Source organism: Scyliorhinus torazame, chromosome 4, assembly GCF_047496885.1.
Source record: "Scyliorhinus torazame isolate Kashiwa2021f chromosome 4, sScyTor2.1, whole genome shotgun sequence".
Lineage (NCBI taxonomy): Eukaryota > Metazoa > Chordata > Chondrichthyes > Carcharhiniformes > Scyliorhinidae > Scyliorhinus > Scyliorhinus torazame.
The window spans coordinates 369,138,147-369,160,554 of record NC_092710.1 but is presented as its reverse complement, the minus strand read 5'-3'; the positions used below and the strand labels follow the sequence as shown (position 1 = coordinate 369,160,554).

The 22,408-nt window shown below is 67.5% G+C and overlaps 1 protein-coding gene across 1 annotated transcript in view; it reads right to left on the bottom strand.

Annotated features, from left to right (window-relative positions):
- The window catches only part of LOC140411533 (dynein axonemal heavy chain 6-like), a 218,943-nt gene that overhangs the window by 172,191 nt on the left and 24,344 nt on the right, over positions 1 to 22,408 (bottom strand). The gene's annotated exons all lie outside the window — the stretch shown is intronic.

Here is a 22,408-nt window from a genome sequence, read left to right as displayed (position 1 = left end):
TCCCCACACCCACCATTCCCACTCAGCCCCCCACACCCACCATTGCCACTCAGCCCCCCCACACCTCTCAATTGCCACTCAGCCCCTCCCCCACACCCACCATTCCCACTCAGCCCCCCACACCCACCATTGCCACTCAGCCCCCCCACACCCACCATTGCCACTCAGCCCCTCCCCCACACTCACCATTCCTACTCAGCCCGGGCCCCTCCCCCACCTACCATTCCCACTCAGACCGAGCCCCTCCTCCACACCCACCATTCCCACTCAGCCTGAGCCCCTCCCCTACACCCACCATTCCCACTCAGCCCGAGCCCCTCCCCCACACCCACCATTCCCACTCAGCCCGAGCCCCTCCCCCACACCCACCATTCCCTCTCAGCCCTCCCCTCCCCTCCCCCACACCCACCATTCCCACAGCCCGAGCCCCTCCCCACACCCACCATTCCCACTCAGCCCGAGCCCCTCCCCCACACCCACCATTTCCACTCAGCCCGAGCCCCTCCCCCACACCCAGCATTCCCACCCAGCCCAAGCCCCTCCCGCACACCCACCATTCCCACCCAGCCCGAGCCCCTCCCCCACACCCAGCATTCCCACCCAGCCCAAGCCCCTCCCCCACACCCACCATTCCCACCCAAACCGAGCCCCTCCCCCACACCCACCATTCCCACTCAGCCCGAGCCCCTCCCCCACACCCACCATTCCCACTCAGCCCGAGCCCCTCCCCACACCCACCATTCCCACTCAGCCCGAGCCGCTCCCACACACCCACCATTCCCACTCAGCCCTCCCCTCCCCCACACCCACCATTCCCACTCAGCCCTCCCCTCCCCCACACCCACCATTCCCACTCAGCCCTCCCCCTCCCCACACCCACCGTTCCCACTCAGCCCGAGCCCCTCCCTCACACCCACCATTCCCACTCAGCCCGAGCACCTCCCCCACACCCACCATTCCCACTCAGCCCGAGCCCCTCCCCCACACCCACCATTCCCACTCAGCCCTCCCCTCCCCCACATCCACCATTCCCACTCAGCCCGAGCCCCTTCCCCTACACCCACCATTCCCACTCAGCCCGAGCCCCTCCCCCACACCCACCATTCCCAGTCAGCCTGAGCCCCTCCCCCACACCCACCATTCCGACTCAGCCCTCCCCTCCCCCACATACACCATTCCCACTCAGCCCGAGCCCCTCCCCACACCCACCATTCCCACCCAGCCCGAGCCCCTCCCCCACACCCACCATTCCCACTCAGCCCGAGCCCCTCCCCGACACCCACAATTCCCACTCAGCCCGAGCCCCTCCCCCACACCCACCATTCCCACTCAGCCCGAGCCCCTCCCCACACCCACCATTCCCACTCAGCCCGAGCCCCTACCCACACCCACCATTCCCACTCAGCCCGAGCCCCCCCACACCCACCATTCCCACTCAGCCCGAGCCCCTCCCCCACACCCACCGTTCCCACTCAGCACGAGCCCCAACCCCACACCCACCACTCCCACTCAGCCTGAGCCCCTCCCCCACACCCACATTCCCACTCAGCCCTCCCCTCCCCCACACCCACCATTCCCTCAGCCCGAGCCCCTCCCCCACACCCACCATTCCCACTCAGCCCTCCCCTCCCCCACATCCACCATTCCCACTCAGCCCGAGCCCCTTCCCCTACACCCACCATTCCCACTCAGCCCGAGCCCCTCCCCCACACCCACCATTCCCAGTCAGCCTGAGCCCCTCCCCCACACCCACCATTCCGACTCAGCCCTCCCCTCCCCCACATACACCATTCCCACTCAGCCCGAGCCCCTCCCCACACCCACCATTCCCACCCAGCCCGAGCCCCTCCCCCACACCCACCATTCCCACTCAGCCCGAGCCCCTCCCCGACACCCACAATTCCCACTCAGCCCGAGCCCCTCCCCCACACCCACCATTCCCACTCAGCCCGAGCCCCTCCCCACACCCACCATTCCCACTCAGCCCGAGCCCCTACCCACACCCACCATTCCCACTCAGCCCGAGCCCCCCCACACCCACCATTCCCACTCAGCCCGAGCCCCTCCCCCACACCCACCGTTCCCACTCAGCACGAGCCCCAACCCCACACCCACCACTCCCACTCAGCCTGAGCCCCTCCCCCACACCCACATTCCCACTCAGCCCTCCCCTCCCCCACACCCACCATTCCCTCAGCCCGGGCCCCTCCCCACACCCACCATTCCCACTCAGCCCTCCCCTCCCCCACACCGACCATTCCCACTCAGCCCGAGCCCCTCCCCCACACCCACCATTCCCACTCAGCCCGAGCCCCTCCCCCACACCCACCATTCCCCCTCAGCCCGAGCCCCTCCCCCACACCGACCATTCCCACTCAGCCCGAGCCCCTCCCCCACACCCACCATTCCCACTCAGCCCGAGCCCCTCCCCCACACCCACCATTCCCCCTCAGCCCGAGCCCCTCCCCCACACCCACCATTCCCACTCAGCCCTCCCCTCCCCCACACCCACCATTCCTACTCAGCCCTCCCCTCCCCCACACCCACCATTCCCACTCAGCCCTCCCCCTCCCCACACCCACCATTCCCACTTAGCCCGAGCCCCTCCCCTACACCCACCATTCCCACCCAGCCCGAGCCCCTCCCGCACACCCAACATTCCCACTCAGCCCGAGCCCCTCCCCTACACCCACCATTCCCACTCAGCCCGAGCCCCTCCCCGACACCCACAATTCCCACTCAGCCCGAGCCCCTCCCCCACACCCACCATTCCCACTCAGCCCGAGCCCCTCCCCACACCCACCATTCCCACTCAGCCCGAGCCCCTACCCACACCCACCATTCCCACTCAGCCCGAGCCCCCCCACACCCACCATTCCCACTCAGCCCGAGCCCCTCCCCCACACCCACCGTTCCCACTCAGCACGAGCCCCAACCCCACACCCACCACTCCCACTCAGCCTGAGCCCCTCCCCCACACCCACATTCCCACTCAGCCCTCCCCTCCCCCACACCCACCATTCCCTCAGCCCGGGCCCCTCCCCACACCCACCATTCCCAATCAGCCCTCCCCTCCCCCACACCGACCATTCCCACTCAGCCCGAGCCCCTCCCCCACACCCACCATTCCCACTCAGCCCGAGCCCCTCCCCCACACCCACCATTCCCCCTCAGCCCGAGCCCCTCCCCCACACCGACCATTCCCACTCAGCCCGAGCCCCTCCCCCACACCCACCATTCCCACTCAGCCCGAGCCCCTCCCCCACACCCACCATTCCCCCTCAGCCCGAGCCCCTCCCCCACACCCACCATTCCCACTCAGCCCTCCCCTCCCCCACACCCACCATTCCTACTCAGCCCTCCCCTCCCCCACACCCACCATTCCCACTCAGCCCTCCCCCTCCCCACACCCACCATTCCCACTTAGCCCGAGCCCCTCCCCTACACCCACCATTCCCACCCAGCCCGAGCCCCTCCCGCACACCCAACATTCCCACTCAGCCCGAGCCCGTCCCCTACACCCACCATTCCCACTCAGCCCGAGCCCCTCCCCCACACCCACCATTCCCACTTAGCCCAAGCCCCGCCCCCACACCCACCATTCCCACTCAGCCCGAGCCCCTCCCCCACACCCACCATTCCTACTCAGCCCGAGCCCCTCCCCCACACCCACCATTCCCACTCAGCCCGAGCCCCTCCCGCACACCCACCATTCCCACTCAGCCCTCCCCTCCCCCACATCCACCATTCCCACCCAGCCCGAGCCCCTCCCCCACGCCCACCATTCCCATCCAGCCCAAGCCCCTCCCCCACACCCACCATTCCCACCCAGCCCGAGCCCCTCCCCCACACCCACCATTCCCACTCATCCCGAGCCCCTCCCCCACACCCACCATTCCCACTCAGCCCAAGCCCCTCCCCCACAACCACCATTCCCACACAGCCCGAGCCCCTCCCCCACACCCACCATTCCCACTCAGCCCGAGCCCCTCCCCCACACCCACCGTTCCCACTCAGCCCGAGCCCCTCCCCCACACCCACCATTCCCACCCAGCCCGAGCCCCTCCCCCACACCCACCATTCCCACTCAGCCCTCCCCTCCCCCACATCCACCATTCCCACTCAGCCCGAGCCCCTCCCCCACACCCACCATTCCCACCCAGCCCGAGCCCCTCCCCCACAACCACCATTCCCACCCAGCCCGAGCCCCTCCCCACACCCACCATTCCCACTCAGCCTGAGCCCCTCCCCCACACCCACCATTCCCACTCAGCCCTCCCCCTCCCCACACCCACCATTCCCACTCAGCCAAGCCCCTCCCCCACACCCACCATTCCCACTCAGCCCGAGCCCCTCCCCCACACCCACCATTCCTACTCAGCCCGAGCCCCTCCCCCACACCCACCATTCCCACTCAGCCCGAGCCCCTCCCCACACCCACCATTCCCACCCAGCCCGAGCCCCTCCCCACACCCACCATTCCCACTCAGCCCGAGCCCCTCCCCCACACCCACCGTTCCCACTCAGCCCGAGTCCCTCCCCACACCCACCATTCCCACTCAACCCGGGCCCCACCCCCACACCCACCATTCCCACTCAGCCCTCCCCTCCCCCACACCCACCATTCCCACTCAGCCCTCCCCTCCCCACACCCACCATTCCCACTCAGCCCTCCCCTCCCCACACCCACCATTCCCACTCAGCCCTCCCTCCCCCACACCCACCATTCCCACTCAGCCCTCCCCCTCCCCACACCCACCATTCCCACTCAGCCCGAGCCCTTCCCCCCATCCACCATTCCCACTCAGCCCGAGCCCCTCCCCCACACCCACCATTCCCACCCTGCCCGAGCCTCTCCCCCACACCCACCATTTCCACTCAGCCCTCCCCTCCACGACACCCACCATTCCCACCCTGCCCGAACCTCTCCCCCACACCCACCATTCCCACTCAGCCCTCCCCTCCACGACACCCACCATTCCCACTCAGCCCGAGCACCTCCCCCACACCCACCATTCCCACTCAGCCCGAGCCCCTCCCCCACACCCACCATTCCCACTCAGCCCTCCCCTCCCCCACACCTGCCATTCCCACCCAGCCCCTCCCCTCCCCCACACCTGCCATTCCCACCCAGCCCGAGCTCCTCCCCCACACCCACCACTCCCACTCAGCCCGAGCCCCTCCCCCACACCCACCATTCGCTCAGCCCGGGCCCCTCCCCCACACCCACCATTCCCACCCAGCCCGAGCCCCTCCCCCACACCCACCATTCCCTCTCAGCCCGAGCCCCTTCCCCACACCCACCATTCCCACTCAGCCCGAGCCCCTCCCCCACACCCACCATTCCCACTCAGCCTTCCCCTCCCCCACACCCACCATTCCCACTCAGCCCGAGCCCCTCCCTCACACCCACCATTCCCACTCAGCCCGTGCCCCTCCCCACACCCACCATTCCCACTCAGCCTTCCCCTCCCCACACCCACCATTCCCACTCAGCCCCCCACACCCACCATTGCCACTCAGCCCCCCCACACCTCTCAATTGCCACTCAGCCCCTCCCCCACACCCACCATTCCCACTCAGCCCCCCACACCCACCATTGCCACTCAGCCCCCCCACACCCACCATTGCCACTCAGCCCCTCCCCCACACTCACCATTCCTACTCAGCCCGGGCCCCTCCCCCAGCTACCATTCCCACTCAGACCGAGCCCCTCCTCCACACCCACCATTCCCACTCAGCCTGAGCCCCTCCCCCACACCCACCATTCCCACTCAGCCCGAGCCCCTCCCCCACACCCACCATTCCCACTCAGCCCGAGCCCATCCGCCACACCCACCATTCCCTCTCAGCCCTCCCCTCCCCTCCCCCACACCCACCATTCCCACAGCCCGAGCCCCTCCCCACACCCACCATTCCCACTCAGCCCGAGCCCCTCCCCCACACCCACCATTTCCACTCAGCCCGAGCCCCTCCCCCACACCCACCATTCCCACTCAGCCCGAGCCCCTCCCCCACACCCACCATTCCCACTCAGCCCGAGCCCCTCCCCCACACCCACCATTCCCTCTCAGCCCTCCCCTCCCCTCCCCCACACCCAGCATTCCCACCCAGCCCAAGCCCCTCCCGCACACCCACCATTCCCACCCAGCCCGAGCCCCTCCCCCACACCCAGCATTCCCACCCAGCCCAAGCCCCTCCCCCACACCCACCATTCCCACCCAGCCCGAGCCCCTCCCCCACACCCACCATTCCCACTCAGCCCGAGCCCCTCCCCCACACCCACCATTCCCACTCAGCCCGAGCCCCTCCCCACACCCACCATTCCCACTCAGCCCGAGCCGCTCCCACACACCCACCATTCCCACTCAGCCCTCCCCTCCCCCACACCCACCATTCCCACTCAGCCCTCCCCTCCCCCACACCCACCATTCCCACTCAGCCCTCCCCCTCCCCACACCCACCGTTCCCACTCAGCCCGAGCCCCTCCCCCACACCCACCATTCCCACTCAGCCCGAGCACCTCCCCCACACCCACCATTCCCACTCAGCCCGAGCCCCTCCCCCACACCCACCATTCCCACTCAGCCCTCCCCTCCCCCACATCCACCATTCCCACTCAGCCCGAGCCCCTTCCCCTACACCCACCATTCCCACTCAGCCCGAGCCCCTCCCCCACACCCACCATTCCCAGTCAGCCTGAGCCCCTCCCCCACACCCACCATTCCGACTCAGCCCTCCCCTCCCCCACATACACCATTCCCACTCAGCCCGAGCCCCTCCCCACACCCACCATTCCCACCCAGCCCGAGCCCCTCCCCCACACCCACCATTCCCATTCAGCCCGAGCCCCTCCCCGACACCCACAATTCCCACTCAGCCCTCCCCTCCCCCACACCCACCATTCCCTCAGCCCGGGCCCCTCCCCACACCCACCATTCCCACTCAGCCCTCCCCTCCCCCACACCGACCATTCCCACTCAGCCCGAGCCCCTCCCCCACACCCACCATTCCCACTCAGCCCGAGCCCCTCCCCCACACCCACCATTCCCCCTCAGCCCGAGCCCCTCCCCCACACCGACCATTCCCACTCAGCCCGAGCCCCTCCCCCACACCCACCATTCCCACTCAGCCCGAGCCCCTCCCCCACACCCACCATTCCCCCTCAGCCCGAGCCCCTCCCCCACACCCACCATTCCCACTCAGCCCTCCCCTCCCCCACACCCACCATTCCTACTCAGCCCTCCCCTCCCCCACACCCACCATTCCCACTCAGCCCTCCCCCTCCCCACACCCACCATTCCCACTTAGCCCGAGCCCCTCGCCACACCCACCATTCCCACTCAGCCCTCCCCTCCCCCACACCCACCATTCCCACTCAGCCCTCCCCCTTCCCACACCCTCCATTCCCACTCAGCCCGAGCCCCTCCCCACACCCACCATTCCCACTCAGCCCTCCCCTCCCCCACACCCACCATTCCCACTCAACCCTCCCCTCCCCCACACCCACCATTCCCACTCAGCCCGAGCCCCTCCCCCACACCCACCATTCCCACCCAGCCCTCCCCCTCCCCCACACCCAACATTCCCACCCAGCCCTCCCCTCCCCCACACCCACCATTCCCACCCAGCCCGAGCCCCTCCCCTACACCCACCATTCCCACTCAGCCTGAGCCCCTCCCCCACACCCACCATTCCCACTTAGCCCAAGCCCCGCCCCCACACCCACCATTCCCACTCAGCCCGAGCCCCTCCCCCACACCCACCATTCCCACTCAGCCCGAGCCCCTCCCCCACACCCACCATTCCCACTCAGCCCTCCCCTCCCCCACACCCACAATTCCCACTCAGCCCTCCCCCTCCCCACCATTCCCTCTCAGCCCTCCACTCCCCCACACCCACCATTCCCACTCAGCCCTCCCCTCCCCCACACCCACCATTCCCACTCAGCCCGAGCCCCTCCCCCACACCCACCATTCCCACTCAGCCCGAGCCCCTCCCGCACACCCACCATTCCCACTCAGCCCTCCCCTCCCCCACATCCACCATTCCCACCCAGCCCGAGCCCCTCCCCCACGCCCACCATTCCCACCCAGCCCGAGCCCCTCCCCCACACCCACCATTCCCACTCAGCCCAAGCCCCTCCCCCACACCCACCATTCCCACCCAGCCCGAGCCCCTCCCCCACACCCACCATTCCCACTCATCCCGAGCCCCTCCCCCACACCCACCATTCCCACTCAGCCCAAGCCCCTCCCCCACAACCACCATTCCCACACAGCCCGAGCCCCTCCCCCACACCCACCATTCCCACTCAGCCCGAGCCCCTCCCCCACACCCACCGTTCCCACTCAGCCCGAGCCCCTCCCCCACACCCACCATTCCCACCCAGCCCGAGCCCCTCCCCACACCCACCATTCCCACTCAGCCCTCCCCTCCCCCACATCCACCATTCCCACTCAGCCCGAGCCCCTCCCCACACCCACCATTCCCACCCAGCCCGAGCCCCTCCCCCACACCCACCATTCCCACCCAGCCCGAGCCCCTCCCCACACCCACCATTCCCACTCAGCCTGAGCCCCTCCCCCACACCCACCATTCCCACTCAGCCCTCCCCTCCCCACACCCACCATTCCCACTCAGCCCAAGCCCCTCCCCCACACCCACCATTCCCACTCAGCCCGAGCCCCTCCCCCACACCCACCATTCCTACTCAGCCCGAGCCCCTCCCCCACACCCACCATTCCCACTCAGCCCGAGCCCCTCCCCACACCCACCATTCCCACCCAGCCCGAGCCCCTCCCCACACCCACCATTCCCACTCAGCCAGAGCCCCTCCCCCACACCCACCGTTCCCACTCAGCCCGAGTCCCTCCCCACACCCACCATTCCCACTCAACCCGGGCCCCTCCCCCACACCCACCACTCCCACTCAGCCCTCCCCTCCCCCACAGCCACCATTCCCACTCATCCCTCCCCTCCCCCACACCCACCATTCCCACTCAGCCCTCCCCTCCCCACACCCACCATTCCCACTCAGCCCTCCCTCCCCCACACCCACCATTCCGACTCAGCCCGAGCCCCTCCCCCACACCCACCATTCCCACCCTGCCCGAGCCTCTCCCCCACACCCACCATTCCCACTCAGCCCTCCCCTCCACGACACCCACCATTCCCACCCTGCCCGAGCCTCTCCCCCACACCCACCATTCCCACTCAGCCCTCCCCTCCATGACACCCACCATTACCACTCAGCCCGAGCACCTCCCCCACACCCACCATTCCCACTCAGCCCGAGCCCCTCCCCCACACCCACCATTCCCACTCAGCCCTCCCCTCCCCCACACCTGCCATTCCCACCCAGCCCGAGCTCCTCCCCCACACCCACCACTCCCACTCAACCCGAGCCCCTCCCCCACATCCACCATTCGCTCAGCCCGGGCCCCTCCCCCACACCCACCATTCCCACCAAGCCCGAGCCCCTCCCCCACACCCACCATTCCCTCTCAGCCCGAGCCCCTTCCCCACACTCACCATTCCCACCCAGCCCGAGCCCCTCCCCCACACCCACCATTCCCTCTCAGCCCGAGCCCCTTCCCCACACCCACCATTCCCACTCAGCCCGAGCCCCTCCCCCACACCCACCATTCCCACTCAGCCTTCCCCTCCCCACACCCACCATTCCCACTCAGCCCGAGCCCCTCCCTCACACCCACCATTCCCACTCAGCCCGAGCCCCTCCCCCACACCCACCATTCCCACTCAGCCTTCCCCTCCCCACACCCACCATTCCCACTCAGCCCCCCACACCCACCATTGCCACTCAGCCCCCCCCACACCCACCATTGCCACTCAGCCCCTCCCCCACACCCACCATTCCCACTCAGCCCCCCACACCCACCATTGCCACTCAGCCCCCCCACACCCACCATTCCCACTCAGCCCCTCCCCCACACTCACCATTCCTACTCAGCCCGGGCCCCTCCCCCACACCCACCATTCCCACTCAGCCCTCCCCTCCCCCACATCCACCATTCCCACTCAGCCCGAGCCCCTCCCCACACCCACCATTCCCACCCAGCCCGAGCCCCTCCCCCACACCCACCATTCCCACCCAGCCCGAGCCCCTCCCCACACCCACCATTCCCACTCAGCCTGAGCCCCTCCCCCACACCCACCATTCCCACTCAGCCCTCCCCCTCCCCACACCCACCATTCCCACTCAGCCCAAGCCCCTCCCCCACACCCACCATTCCCACTCAGCCCGAGCCCCTCCCCCACACCCTCCATTCCTACTCAGCCCGAGCCCCTCCCCCACACCCACCATTCCCACTCAGCCCGAGCCCCTCCCCACACCCACCATTCCCACCCAGCCCGAGCCCCTCCCCACACCCACCATTCCCACTCAGCCAGAGCCCCTCCCCCACACCCACCGTTCCCACTCAGCCCGAGTCCCTCCCCACACCCACCATTCCCACTCAACCCGGGCCCCTCCCCCACACCCACCACTCCCACTCAGCCCTCCCCTCCCCCACAGCCACCATTCCCACTCATCCCTCCCCTCCCCCACACCCACCATTCCCACTTAGCCCGAGCCCCTCCCCACACCCACCATTCCCACTCAGCCCTCCCCTCCCCCACACCCACCATTCCCACTCAGCCCTCCCCCTTCCCACACCCACCATTCCCACTCAGCCCGAGCCCCTCCCCACACCCACCATTCCCACTCAGCCCTCCCCTCCCCCACACCCACCATTCCCACTCAGCCCTCCCCTCCCCCACACCCACCATTCCCACTCAGCCCGAGCCCCTCCCCCACACCCACCATTCCCACCCAGCCCTCCCCCTCCCCCACACCCAACATTCCCACCCAGCCCTCCCCTCCCCCACACCCACCATTCCCACCCAGCCCGAGCCCCTCCCCTACACCCACCATTCCCACTCAGCCTGAGCCCCTCCCCCACACCCACCATTCCCACTTAGCCCAAGCCCCGCCCCCACACCCACCATTCCCACTCAGCCCGAGCCCCTCCCCCACACCCACCATTCCCACTCAGCCCGAGCCTCTCCCCCACACCCACCATTCCCACTCAGCCCTCCCCTCCCCCACACCCACAATTCCCACTCAGCCCTCCCCCTCCCCACCATTCCCTCTCAGCCCTCCACTCCCCCACACCCACCATTCCCACTCAGCCCTCCCCTCCCCCACACCCACCATTCCCACTCAGCCCGAGCCCCTCCCCCACACCCACCATTCCCACTCAGCCCGAGCCCCTCCCGCACACCCACCATTCCCACTCAGCCCTCCCCTCCCCCACATCCACCATTCCCACCCAGCCCGAGCCCCTCCCCCACGCCCACCATTCCCACCCAGCCCGAGCCCCTCCCCCACACCCACCATTCCCACTCAGCCCAAGCCCCTCCCCCACACCCACCATTCCCACTCATCCCGAGCCCCTCCCCCACACCCACCATTCCCACTCAGCCCAAGCCCCTCCCCCACAACCACCATTCCCACACAGCCCGAGCCCCTCCCCCACACCCACCATTCCCACTCAGCCCGAGCCCCTCCCCCACACCCACCGTTCCCACTCAGCCCGAGCCCCTCCCCCACACCCACCATTCCCACCCAGCCCGAGCCCCTCCCCCACACCCACCATTCCCACTCAGCCCTCCCCTCCCCCACATCCACCATTCCCACTCAGCCCGAGCCCCTCCCCACACCCACCATTCCCACCCAGCCCGAGCCCCTCCCCACACCCACCATTCCCACCCAGCCCGAGCCCCTCCCCACACCCACCATTCCCACTCAGCCTGAGCCCCTCCCCCACACCCACCATTCCCACTCAGCCCTCCCCTCCCCACACCCACCATTCCCACTCAGCCCAAGCCCCTCCCCCACACCCACCATTCCCACTCAGCCCGAGCCCCTCCCCCACACCCACCATTCCTACTCAGCCCGAGCCCCTCCCCCACACCCACCATTCCCACTCAGCCCGAGCCCCTCCCCACACCCACCATTCCCACCCAGCCCGAGCCCCTCCCCACACCCACCATTCCCACTCAGCCAGAGCCCCTCCCCCACACCCACCGTTCCCACTCAGCCCGAGTCCCTCCCCACACCCACCATTCCCACTCAACCCGGGCCCCTCCCCCACACCCACCACTCCCACTCAGCCCTCCCCTCCCCCACAGCCACCATTCCCACTCATCCCTCCCCTCCCCCACACCCACCATTCCCACTCAGCCCTCCCCTCCCCACACCCACCATTCCCACTCAGCCCTCCCTCCCCCACACCCACCATTCCGACTCAGCCCGAGCCCCTCCCCCACACCCACCATTCCCACCCTGCCCGAGCCTCTCCCCCACACCCACCATTCCCACTCAGCCCTCCCCTCCACGACACCCACCATTCCCACCCTGCCCGAGCCTCTCCCCCACACCCACCATTCCCACTCAGCCCTCCCCTCCACGACACCCACCATTACCACTCAGCCCGAGCACCTCCCCCACACCCACCATTCCCACTCAGCCCGAGCCCCTCCCCCACACCCACCATTCCCACTCAGCCCTCCCCCTCCCCCACACCTGCCATTCCCACCCAGCCCGAGCTCCTCCCCCACACCCACCACTCCCACTCAGCCCGAGCCCCTCCCCCACATCCACCATTCGCTCAGCCCGGGCCCCTCCCCCACACCCACCATTCCCACCAAGCCCGAGCCCCTCCCCCACACCCACCATTCCCTCTCAGCCCGAGCCCCTTCCCCACACCCACCATTCCCACCCAGCCCGAGCCCCTCCCCCACACCCACAATTCCCTCTCAGCCCGAGCCCCTTCCCCACACCCACCATTCCCACTCAGCCCGAGCCCCTCCCCCACACCCACCATTCCCACTCAGCCTTCCCCTCCCCACACCCACCATTCCCACTCAGCCCGAGCCCCTCCCTCACACCCACCATTCCCACTCAGCCCGAGCCCCTCCCCCACACCCACCATTCCCACTCAGCCTTCCCCTCCCCACACCCACCATTCCCACTCAGCCCCCCACACCCACCATTGCCACTCAGCCCCCCCCACACCCACCATTGCCACTCAGCCCCTCCCCCACACCCACCATTCCCACTCAGCCCCCCACACCCACCATTGCCACTCAGCCCCCCCACACCCACCATTCCCACTCAGCCCCTCCCCCACACTCACCATTCCTACTCAGCCCAGGCCCCTCCCCCACACCCACCATTCCCACTCAGCCCTCCCCTCCCCCACATCCACCATTCCCACTCAGCCCGAGCCCCTCCCCACACCCACCATTCCCACCCAGCCCGAGCCCCTCCCCCACACCCACCATTCCCACCCAGCCCGAGCCCCTCCCCACACCCACCATTCCCACTCAGCCTGAGCCCCTCCCCCACACCCACCATTCCCACTCAGCCCTCCCCCTCCCCACACCCACCATTCCCACTCAGCCCAAGCCCCTCCCCCACACCCACCATTCCCACTCAGCCCGAGCCCCTCCCCACACCCTCCATTCCTACTCAGCCCGAGCCCCTCCCCCACACCCACCATTCCCACTCAGCCCGAGCCCCTCCCCACACCCACCATTCCCACCCAGCCCGAGCCCCTCCCCACACCCACCATTCCCACTCAGCCAGAGCCCCTCCCCCACACCCACCGTTCCCACTCAGCCCGAGTCCCTCCCCACACCCACCATTCCCACTCAACCCGGGCCCCTCCCCCACACCCACCACTCCCACTCAGCCCTCCCCTCCCCCACAGCCACCATTCCCACTCATCCCTCCCCTCCCCCACACCCACCATTCCCACTCAGCCCTCCCCTCCCCACACCCACCATTCCCACTCAGCCCTCCCTCCCCCACACCCACCATTCCGACTCAGCCCTCCCCCTCCCCACACCCACCATTCCCACCCAGCCCGAGCCCCTCCCCTACACCCACCATTCCCACTTAGCCCGAGCCCCTCCCCACACCCACCATTCCCACTCAGCCCTCCCCTCCCCCACACCCACCATTCCCACTCAGCCCTCCCCCTTCCCACACCCACCATTCCCACTCAGCCCGAGCCCCTCCCCACACCCACCATTCCCACTCAGCCCTCCCCTCCCCCACACCCACCATTCCCACTCAGCCCTCCCCTCCCCCACACCCACCATTCCCACTCAGCCCGAGCCCCTCCCCCACACCCACCATTCCCACCCAGCCCTCCCCCTCCCCCACACCCAACATTCCCACCCAGCCCTCCCCTCCCCCACACCCACCATTCCCACCCAGCCCGAGCCCCTCCCCTACACCCACCATTCCCACTCAGCCTGAGCCCCTCCCCCACACCCACCATTCCCACTTAGCCCAAGCCCCGCCCCCACACCCACCATTCCCACTCAGCCCGAGCCCCTCCCCCACACCCACCATTCCCACTCAGCCCGAGCCTCTCCCCCACACCCACCATTCCCACTCAGCCCTCCCCTCCCCCACACCCACAATTCCCACTCAGCCCTCCCCCTCCCCACCATTCCCTCTCAGCCCTCCACTCCCCCACACCCACCATTCCCACTCAGCCCTCCCCTCCCCCACACCCACCATTCCCACTCAGCCCGAGCCCCTCCCCCACACCCACCATTCCCACTCAGCCCGAGCCCCTCCCGCACACCCACCATTCCCACTCAGCCCTCCCCTCCCCCACATCCACCATTCCCACCCAGCCGGAGCCCCTCCCCCACGCCCACCATTCCCACCCAGCCCGAGCCCCTCCCCCACACCCACCATTCCCACTCAGCCCAAGCCCCTCCCCCACACCCACCATTCCCACCCAGCCCGAGCCCCTCTCCCACACCCACCATTCCCACTCATCCCGAGCCCCTCCCCCACACCCACCATTCCCACTCAGCCCAAGCCCCTCCCCCACAACCACCATTCCCACACAGCCCGAGCCCCTCCCCCACACCCACCATTCCCACTCAGCCCGAGCCCCTCCCCCACACCCACCGTTCCCACTCAGCCCGAGCCCCTCCCCCACACCCACCATTCCCACCCAGCCCGAGCCCCTCCCCCACACCCACCATTCCCACTCAGCCCTCCCCTCCCCCACATCCACCATTCCCACTCAGCCCGAGCCCCTCCCCACACCCACCATTCCCACCCAGCCCGAGCCCCTCCCCACACCCACCATTCCCACCCAGCCCGAGCCCCTCCCCACACCCACCATTCCCACTCAGCCTGAGCCCCTCCCCCACACCCACCATTCCCACTCAGCCCTCCCCTCCCCACACCCACCATTCCCACTCAGCCCAAGCCCCTCCCCCACACCCACCATTCCCACTCAGCCCGAGCCCCTCCCCCACACCCACCATTCCTACTCAGCCCGAGCCCCTCCCCCACACCCACCATTCCCACTCAGCCCGAGCCCCTCCCCACACCCACCATTCCCACCCAGCCCGAGCCCCTCCCCACACCCACCATTCCCACTCAGCCAGAGCCCCTCCCCCACACCCACCGTTCCCACTCAGCCCGAGTCCCTCCCCACACCCACCATTCCCACTCAACCCGGGCCCCTCCCCCACACCCACCACTCCCACTCAGCCCTCCCCTCCCCCACAGCCACCATTCCCACTCATCCCTCCCCTCCCCCACACCCACCATTCCCACTCAGCCCTCCCCTCCCCACACCCACCATTCCCACTCAGCCCTCCCTCCCCCACACCCACCATTCCGACTCAGCCCGAGCCCCTCCCCCACACCCACCATTCCCACCCTGCCCGAGCCTCTCCCCCACACCCACCATTCCCACTCAGCCCTCCCCTCCACGACACCCACCATTCCCACCCTGCCCGAGCCTCTCCCCCCCACCCACCATTCCCACTCAGCCCTCCCCTCCACGACACCCACCATTACCACTCAGCCAGAGCACCTCCCCCACACCCACCATTCCCACTCAGCCCGAGCCCCTCCCCCACACCCACCATTCCCACTCAGCCCTCCCCCTCCCCCACACCTGCCATTCCCACCCAGCCCGAGCTCCTCCCCCACACCCACCACTCCCACTCAGCCCGAGCCCCTCCCCCACATCCACCATTCGCTCAGCCCGGGCCCCTCCCCCACACCCACCATTCCCACCAAGCCCGAGCCCCTCCCCCACACCCACCATTCCCTCTCAGCCCGAGCCCCTTCCCCACACCCACCATTCCCACCCAGCCCGAGCCCCTCCCCCACACCCACCATTCCCTCTCAGCCCGAGCCCCTTCCCCACACCCACCATTCCCACTCAGCCCGAGCCCCTCCCCCACACCCACCATTCCCACTCAGCCTTCCCCTCCCCACACCCACCATTCCCACTCAGCCCGAGCCCCTCCCTCACACCCACCATTCCCACTCAGCCCGAGCCCCTCCCCCACACCCACCATTCCCACTCAGCCTTCCCCTCCCCACACCCACCATTCCCACTCAGCCCCCCACACCCACCATTGCCACTCAGCCCCCCCCCACACCCACCATTGCCACTCAGCCCCTCCCCCACACCCACCATTCCCACTCAGCCCCCCACACCCACCATTGCCACTCAGCCCCCCCACACCCACCATTCCCACTCAGCCCCTCCCCCACACTCACCATTCCTACTCAGCCCAGGCCCCTCCCCCACACCCACCATTCCCACTCAGCCCTCCCCTTCCCCACATCCACCATTCCCACTCAGCCCGAGCCCCTCCCCACACCCACCATTCCCACCCAGCCCGAGCCCCTCCCCCACACCCACCATTCCCACCCAGCCCGAGCCCCTCCCCACACCCACCATTCCCACTCAGCCTGAGCCCCTCCCCCACACCCACCATTCCCACTCAGCCCTCCCCCTCCCCACACCCACCATTCCCACTCAGCCCAAGCCCCTCCCCCACACCCACCATTCCCACTCAGCCCGAGCCCCTCCCCACACCCTCCATTCCTACTCAGCCCGAGCCCCTCCCCCACACCCACCATTCCCACTCAGCCCGAGCCCCTCCCCACACCCACCATTCCCACCCAGCCCGAGCCCCTCCCCACACCCACCATTCCCACTCAGCCAGAGCCCCTCCCCCACACCCACCGTTCCCACTCAGCCCGAGTCCCTCCCCACACCCACCATTCCCACTCAACCCGGGCCCCTCCCCCACACCCACCACTCCCACTCAGCCCTCCCCTCCCCCACAGCCACCATTCCCACTCATCCCTCCCCTCCCCCACACCCACCATTCCCACTCAGCCCTCCCCTCCCCACACCCACCATTCCCACTCAGCCCTCCCTCCCCCACACCCACCATTCCGACTCAGCCCTCCCCCTCCCCACACCCACCATTCCCACTCAGCCCGAGCCCTTCCCCCCATCCACCATTCCCACTCAGCCCGAGCCCCTCCCCCACACCCACCATTCCCACCCTGCCCGAGCCTCTCCCCCACACCCACCATTCCCACTCAGCCCTCCCCTCCACGACACCCACCATTCCCACCCTGCCCGAGCCTCTCCCCCACACCCACCATTCCCACTCAGCCCTCCCCTCCACGACACCCACCATTACCACTCAGCCCGAGCACCTCCCCCACACCCACCATTCCCACTCAGCCCGAGCCCCTCCCCCACACCCACCATTCCCACTCAGCCCTCCCCCTCCCCCACACCTGCCATTCCCACCCAGCCCGAGCTCCTCCCCCACACCCACCACTCCCACTCAGCCCGAGCCCCTCCCCCACATCCACCATTCGCTCAGCCCGGGCCCCTTCCCCACACCCACCATTCCCACCCAGCCCGAGCCCCTCCCCCACACCCACCATTCCCTCTCAGCCCGAGCCCCTTCCCCACACCCACCATTCCCACCCAGCCCGAGCCCCTCCCCCACACCCACCATTCCCTCTCAGCCCGAGCCCCTTCCCCACACCCACCATTCCCACTCAGCCCGAGCCCCTCCCCCACACCCACCATTCCCACTCAGCCTTCCCCTCCCCACACCCACCATTCCCACTCAGCCCGAGTCCCTCCCTCACACCCACCATTCCCACTCAGCCCGAGCCCCTCCCCCACACCCACCATTCCCACTCAGCCTTCCCCTCCCCACACCCACCATTCCCACTCAGCCCTCCCCTCCACGACACCCACCATTCCCACCCTGCCCGAGCCTCTCCCCCACACCCACCATTCCCACTCAGCCCTCCCCTCCACGACACCCACCATTACCACTCAGCCCGAGCACCTCCCCCACACCCACCATTCCCACTCAGCCCGAGCCCCTCCCCCACACCCACCATTCCCACTCAGCCCTCCCCCTCCCCCACACCTGCCATTCCCACCCAGCCCGAGCTCCTCCCCCACACCCACCACTCCCACTCAGCCCGAGCCCCTCCCCCACATCCACCATTCGCTCAGCCCGGGCCCCTTCCCCACACCCACCATTCCCACCCAGCCCGAGCCCCTCCCCCACACCCACCATTCCCTCTCAGCCCGAGCCCCTTCCCCACACCCACCATTCCCACCCAGCCCGAGCCCCTCCCCCACACCCACCATTCCCTCTCAGCCCGAGCCCCTTCCCCACACCCACCATTCCCACTCAGCCCGAGCCCCTCCCCCACACCCACCATTCCCACTCAGCCTTCCCCTCCCCACACCCACCATTCCCACTCAGCCCGAGTCCCTCCCTCACACCCACCATTCCCACTCAGCCCGAGCCCCTCCCCCACACCCACCATTCCCACTCAGCCTTCCCCTCCCCACACCCACCATTCCCACTCAGCCCCCCACACCCACCATTGCCACTCAGCCCCCCCCACACCCACCATTGCCACTCAGCCCCTCCCCCACACCCACCATTCCCACTCAGCCCCCCACACCCACCATTGCCACTCAGCCCCCCCACACCCACCATTCCCACTCAGCCCCTCCCCCACACTCACCATTCCTACTCAGCCCGGGCCCCTCCCCCACCCACCATTCCCACTCAGACCGAGCCCCTCCCCCACACCCACCATTCCCACTCAGCCCGAGCCCCTCCCCCACACCCACCATTCCCACTCAGCCCGAGCCCCTCCCCCACACCCACCATTCCCACTCAGCCCGAGCCCCTTCCCCACACCCACCATTCCCACTCAGCCCGAGCCCCTCCCCCACACCCACCATTCCCACTCAGCCTTCCCCTCCCACACCCACCATTCCCACTCAGCCCGAGTCCCTCCCTCACACCCACCATTCCCACTCAGCCCGAGCCCCTCCCCCACACCCACCATTCCCACTCAGCCTTCCCCTCCCCACACCCACCATTCCCACTCAGCCCCCCACACCCACCATTGCCACTCAGCCCCCCCCACACCCACCATTGCCACTCAGCCCCTCCCCCACACCCACCATTCCCACTCAGCCCCCCACACCCACCATTGCCACTCAGCCCCCCCACACCCACCATTCCCACTCAGCCCCTCCCCCACACTCACCATTCCTACTCAGCCCGGGCCCCTCCCCCACCCACCATTCCCACTCAGACCGAGCCCCTCCCCCACACCCACCATTCCCACTCAGCCCGAGCCCCTCCCCCACACCCACCATTCCCACTCAGCCCGAGCCCCTCCCCCACACCCACCATTCCCACTCAGCCCCCCCCCCCCACCCACCACCACCCCTCCCATCCCCCATCCCCACCATTCCGCCCCCCCCACCGAGACCCACCATGGTGCGGTCCATGGGGAACCACCAGGGCTGGCAGAGCCGGATGATGCCGTGGCTCGGACCAGCTGTCCCTCCGCCCCAAGGTGAACCCAGGGCCTTATGGGCACCGTGCGGGAAGAGTGGACGCTGAGTGCCAACCTGGACCCGTCCTATGGAGTGGCGACGGTGGCCACCAGCTCCTCCGAATTCCACCTCCCTGATGAGGTTGCAGACGGGACAGGGCGACGCGGTTGTATATGTGCCGCCGACAAGTGAGCTGGACTCCTCTGACCCTAGAACCCCCAGAGAACGCCCGCCAAGAGCGTCAAAGGCCACGGGACGAGGTCGGCAGCTGGCAGCCTCTCCCTCAGATGTGAATCCTGGGGAAACACCTTGGCGTAGCGGTAGGAGCTAGGAGGACCAAACGCGTAGAGGACCACTGAGGACACCGGGGCGGGGGGTGGGGGGGTAAACGGAGTGGGGTTTGTACAACACATTAAACACCTATTTGCGCAACCATTATGATGCATCTGTCACTTCCTTCCGCAAGGCGGGCTGACCTCTGAACACTTTGCCCATCTCTCCACGCATCTCCCCACCCCCTCCCCATGGTGCTCACCCACCCTCTGGCCTTGGCCATGTCCCCGGAGCTGTGTCACAACCCTGGGCGTTTGGATGTTGCATGTGTGGTGTTGCCTCCTGCAGTGTTCAAGCACTGTCCAGGTATCAGGGTGTGTTTGGGATGCTAGGCATTGACCCCCACATGCTACATGGCCTCTCCATCCATGGGAATCCACTTGGCACCTGTGACTACAATTGGCAATTCGCTATTGGCAATAGCTTTCAGCTGCGCAGCCGGAGGCCTCGGCAGCGGTGGGGGGTTGCAGGTGGTCGTTGAGGCAGGTGGGAAGCTACAAGTGTTGCCCGGAATGGGTAGATGATCCAGGGCTTGGCATGGTGGTATTGCAAGCGGTTGCCCCCCGGTTGCCACCCCAGCGCCTCCCCCCCACCCGCCCATGGCGGCCCTCCCCTGCGGAGGATCCCCCACCCCCAGCCGAGTGTCCCCCACCCCCACCGAGCACTGGGATGGCAATCCCCGCGCCCCCAAACTCTTTGCTTGTGAGCAAAGATGGCTACCCCCCTCCTCGGCTCATGACAGAAGCCCCTCACGTTTCTCAAGAGGAGTACTAATTGGCGCAGTGTGAACACTTAGAACATAGAACGATACAGCGCAGTACAGGCCCTTCGGCCCACGATGTTGCACCGATACAAAAGCCATCTAACCTACACTATGCCATTATCATCCATATGTTTATCCAATAAACATTTAAATGCCCTCAATGTTGGCGAGTTCACTACTGTAGCAGGTAGGGCATTCCACGGCCTCACCACTCTTTGCGTAAAGAACCCACCTCTGACCTCTGTCCTATATCTATTACTCCTCAGTTTAAAGCTATGTCCCCTCCTGCCAGCCATTTCCATCCGCGGGAGAAGGCTCTCACTGTCCACCCTATCTAACCCCCTGATCATTTTATATGCCTCTATATGCCTTGCTGGGGAGGCCGCTGAATGACGGGAGGCCGTTGGATATGGGGTGGCTCCCGTTAATTGTATGGAAATGGAGCTTAAATGGTGATAATTGGTTTCTCATCACGCTCCTGCGAGATCCCGATTTCGCAGTGAGTGGGCCGGTTGCATCGCAAACTGTTTGGCGCCTGGCAGTTAACGTTGAATTGCATTGTCAGCCTAGCTGGGCTGAGCACCGGGAAGCTCGCAGCAATTCCTGCTCCCTACCACAATATTTCAGGAGAATTGCGCCCTTAGTCTAAGGAACGGAGAATCCAGCTGAGTCACTTTTTGGGCCCTGGGGAGTTTCTCACTGGTTTAACAGACATTTTGAATTTTATTTAGCACTGGGGAGCTGAACTCAGATCTCTTAGTGAGCCTGTGGGCCCCCCACACACTGGACCCATGGGCAATGTCACACCCCACACACAAGGGCGCTACCCCACACTCCCCCAAGCGAGGACACCCCACTATGGGGCCCCTGGGGATCCTCCTCTCTTCAGACCCCCCCCACGCCCACTTACAGGCCCCGTCCCTTCCAGGGCCCCCACCCATAACCCCAACCTCCCGGTGGCCCCTACTTACACCACCAATCCCCCCCTCTACCCTCCTTTCATGGACATAGCCCCTCTTGGGCCTGGACCCTTTGCACTGCCGCCCTGGCACCCAGGCAGTGCACCTGCCAGCTTGGCAGTGGCACTCAGGCACCTTGGCAGTGCCCCTGGGAGACCCCCTGAGTGCTGGTCCACCTTAGTGTGGATCAGTGCTGAACGGTGCCCGGCTGGGGAGGCCGCTGGATCCTGTGAGGCCGGTGAGTATCGGGTAAATTCACCGAAGGCGGTTTAAAACTTTGGCGGGTGCCGTTTGGCATCGCCCCTTGTGGGCAGGGTCCTGACTCGGTTGTCTGGCTGGACTTGGCTGGATCCCACGAGGAGTGAAGATTGCCACTGAGCCAGCGAGAGGTCTCTCCCGGGATTCACAGGCCACACGGCACCGCGCTCGGGCGAGAGCGCAACGCGGCCGGCGGATCGCGCCCTCTGTTTTTATATTTCTGACGAGCTTTCTTTCAAACTCTAACCTTTCCCCATTATTAATCTGTTTGTCATCTTTTACTGTTCCTTATATTCTGCCCAATCTTCTGACCTGCCACCTGTTTTTGCACAATGAGA